Genomic DNA, 4,974 nt, shown 5'->3' on the forward strand with positions numbered 1-4,974 from the left:
GGACAAGTATCCTGATTTAAATACCATCATGATTGAAAATATGACACTGATTCATACAACAGTTCAATAAACAAGTAAAGTCACTTACATTTGAGATGTATGAGACATTCCAGACAGCAGAACCATAACGCATCTCGCGGTTACTGAACGACTCAGCGTTTCGAAAGAATCGTGTGAGTCAAAGATTCAATGACTCACTCATAAACAACTGCCTCATTCCTGAACGAATCAGCCGTTTGAACGAATCGTCTGAATAAATGACTCAATGACTCTCATTAAGACGGTCCCCTGCCGCCACCTACTGGTGGTTTAGTTTCATGTTTAAAAGTATCATTCTTTCCGATATTTCATATTTGTATACTCAAAAAATATTTAAAACAATCTCATAACTAGTTAATGCAGATGTCCTTTTTCAGTGTAAATTATTCAATTTGATTGGTAACAGCCCTATAGTGTCTTATTATTCTAATGTAATTTATTGATCAAATTTAAGAATGTAAAATGAAAGATGAAGCATACATTTAGTAAGATTGGGGGGGGGGGGGGGGATTTTGATTGCTTCAAAATTGAAGCAATTTTGCTTCAGAATAAATTATATTTACAACGCAAAAATCTCTTTTTTTTTACTATTATATACTTGCACATGACAAGGTCGAGCCTTGACAGAGCCTTGGCACACACACACACACACACACACACACACACACACACACACACACACACACACACACACACACACACACACACACACACACACACAGCAGTCGAGTGTGTTTAATAACGGGTCTCACAATTTAGCTAGCCTAAAAATACTGTACAGAATCATAGTACAATAACGCTATTGGACCCACGGTAACGAATGACAACATACCATTATTTGTTACTTTGACATTTCTTCTTTTAAAGGGAATAGGGAGAGTTCACCCAAAAAAAAGAGTTATATTAGAAAATATCCTGGCTCTTCCAAGCTTATAATGGCAGTGAATGGAGGGTAAGATTTAGAAGCCCAATAAAAGTGCATCCATCCATCATAACAGGTTAATAAAGGCCTTCTGAAGCCAAGAACAATATTCATATTTATAACTATAAATTATAATCACTGGCTTCCATTAACGGCCGTACACGAGTCGAGTTCTGGCGGAAGAGTGACCTCTGACCCGACGCATGACCTCTGACCCGACGCATGTCCTCTGACCCGATGAATGTCCTCTGACCCGACGCATGACCTCTGACCCGACGCATGACGTACGAGTAGCGTAAGCTGAAAACTCAAAAACTCAAGCTCCTCCCACATTTCTCTTTAAAAATTCATGATTGGTATTTTGTTTTTGCTCTATCCTCTGCGCCTCCGCGTTCATCAATACCTCATGCGTCGGGTCAGGGGTCATGCGTCGGGTCAGGGGTCATGCGTCATGCAGCCGTTAACGGGAGCCAGTAATTGTAGTTTATAAAGTTATAAATATGGATATCTTTCTTCAGAAGGCCTTTATTAACCCCTCGGCTGGATTAGCCGTATGGATTACTGTTATGATCAATGGATGCACAATATTTGGGCTTCTAAATCTAAACCTCCCATTCACAGACATTATAAAGCTTTGAAGAGCCAGGATATGTTCTGATATAACTCCAACTGTGTTCGTCTGACAGAAGAAGAGTCTTACACACCTAGGATGGCTTGAGGGGGAGTAAATTATGGGATCAATTTTATTTTTGAGTGAACTATCCCTTTAAATTACCTCATATCTTAAAGCACATAATATTACAATAATAATGAACGTTAACAACGTACAGAGCTCTTACTTTTTTGGTCCTGAGACTTCCACAGATAAATAAATATATATAGTAGGGCTGTAACGATTAATCGCGATTAATCGAAATCCAAAATAAAAGTTTGTGTTTACATAATATATGTGTGTGTATTGTGTATAATTATTTTGTATATATAAATACACACACATGAATGTATATATTTAATGAAAATGTGTTATTTATATATAAAATAGTTCTATTTATATATAATATAAATCATATAAAAATATATATAGAGTATATAAATGCAAATATTTCTCAAATATGTACATGCATGTGTGTGTATTTATATATATATATATACAAAAAATTATACACAATACACACACATATATTATGTATACACAAACTTTTATTTTGGATTTCGAATAATCGCGATTAATCGTTAAGGCCCTAATTTATATATATAATATATATATATACACACATGATATAATATTTAGACCACTTCTATTATTGATTGCTATCAGGATGTGAAGAGAGTTTCAACCAGAATAACAAAGTGTTTATAAAACAAAATGCACTACCTTTAATATGAACTAACAACTTCTAAAGTATTTTTTTATCTTAGTTAATATTAATACACTGTTAAAATCAAAAGATGTAACGTTACGTTATGTTCATATTATTGAAAATACCTGAGCTGACATTAACTAACAAGAATCCATTGTATTTTTGTTTATTAATGTTAGCAAAGATTTAAAAAAAATACAATAACATATGTATTTCCCATGGTTAGTTCATAATATTAACTAAGGGACCTTACTGTGTTACCACTTATTTTATTGATAAAGATGAGTCCAGAATGGCGATAAAACAGTGTTTACAGGGAAGCTCGGGGCAGTAACGCTAGTCAGGTTAGCTGGCTCTCCAAACCCACAGCAGGAGTGCTGTCCGAGCCTGTGATGCCCAACACTACTCCCATCTACCCTAAGAAGAGGTACTATGGTAACGATACTGTACTATGGTAACTTACTGTGGAGAAAAGCACCAGGAATGAACTCTGGCGCAGGCCTAGCTAACGCTGCTAAAGGCTAGTCGCGAGTATAAACAAAGCGCGCGTGAGGCGTCACATCAACACACAACACTCATGTGAAATCACAAACCTCTTAAAGTCTCTCATGAGCCGTCGTCTCGCCGGGGTAGACATGCTTTGTTATCGCCGGATTATGTCATAAACCGAGCAGAACACCGTCAGATTCGGGAGGATCGGGGCGGTGAGCCGGTGACGTCACCCGTGACGCCATAGACCCGCAGTGGCGCGCTCAGCTTTACACTACAGTACAGTACAATAAACAACAATAAAAAGGGCCATAAACCGAAATCTGCAAGCATATTATCTGCTTTATATGGAATTCCTGCCACATAAGAGGAAAAAAACACATGATTATGAGATAAAGGTGAATTAATGACATATTACGTCATATTTATGAGATCAAAAGTCGGCAGTTATGTCTTAAAAAGTCATAATTATGACAAACAGTTATAAGTAACACATAAAGAGTAGAAATGGACATAAAAAGCACTTTTTATGTAATAATTTCGACTTTTACTCTGATCATTGGGTTTTGTGTCCCCAGATCATGACCTACTGCCTTAAAATGCTGAACAATGTTAATTTTAAACCTGTCTTAGTCATAAATAACACCATTTTAACTCTAAGCATATTGAAGTTGATTATTAATAATAATAATTTGAAACATTTTACAGCATTTACCACATATCACCGTTTTGTCCTCAGGCCAGTGTAACAGGTTTTCATCATATAACCGTTTATATACATGATTTTGTGCTTTTTATTTGACATTGTTGGGTATATCAGTAATGATTCTCTCTAATGTATATATATATTTTTTTCAATTATTACATTTATTTTAACAATTATAATCAAGGTTTTTAGCTTGTCCCCCTTGTTATTTTTGACTACTTTCCCTTTAAATGAAAGTTGGACAAATTAAATGTCATCATATCATTAACTCCTCTTTGGAGGAAAAACAACTTGGAAATATGAGTGAGATCCTGGATTATTTTAACTGTCTATTTTTACCAATTTTATCTTTCAAATTTAATGTAGCAATACGGTCCTGTCCATGTTAAGAGAAATATGGATAAAGTAGAAAAATCAAACTTTCTCAAAATTACAGTTTAAAAGACATACAATTCTTTATTCGATAACCCTGTTGTTATTATTATTATTATTATTTTGTCCACCCTATTCTCAGTTTGTCCATCCTGTTAAGTAGTTTTTAACAATAATTTAACAAAATCAGCAAAAAACAAACAAAACACACACTAATAATTCAGTGACAATGAAAAATTAGCAATAATACTTTAAAAAGTAAAGCACATTTTATGATGGCCAAAAGGCACCGAATACCAGGAATGACCCAATTATGACCTGGTATGTCATAATTATGATATGTCAGTCTGATGTCATGATAAAAAGTAAAAATTATGACTTAATATGTCATAATAATGAGTCATAATAATATTTAAATTTAATATTTAAGTCGTAATTTGGATGTAGTATCTTGAAATTTGCGACTTTTATGCCATAATTTTTTATTTCATAAATATGATTTACCAAAGCACTTGAGCACTATAAAGGCCTTTTTTTTACTGTAATGGTATCTTCTATTATATCTATTTTCTCTTACTGTTCACCCCAAAGTATCAAAATATAATGTTTCTTAATCTAAAAATATGGCTTTTTTTGTCAAAAAACCCCCCTAAACATGCAAAGTGTCACACATATTTTGCAAAAGCAGACATTTTAAAAACTTTTTCATAATGATGTTGCAAATGATTCGCTCCTTTCATTTATTATTAGACCTGGGACATTTGATCTCACTTAATTGTTAGGGTTTAAAGTTTTAAAGGTTTAAAGATCCCAGGGCACTGAATAAAATAAAATAAAAAGTATAATAATGATGCGCATGGATGAATCGTTTATAATAATCACGGCAACATTCAATAAAATCATTTTAAAAAACAAAAATGTAGATTTTCATAGTGACTTTAAAACTTCTACAAAGTAATGTTTCCTCATTAAGAACTTATTAATGTAATATTTATCAACAATTCTAAATAAAATACATAATTATATTAAACAAAATGTCACTGTTGGCGTATTAATGAGATCCTATTGCAGTAAAGGAAAACGCC

Source organism: Phoxinus phoxinus, assembly GCF_949152265.1.
Source record: "Phoxinus phoxinus genome assembly, chromosome: 17".
Taxonomy (NCBI): Eukaryota; Metazoa; Chordata; class Actinopteri; order Cypriniformes; family Leuciscidae; genus Phoxinus; species Phoxinus phoxinus.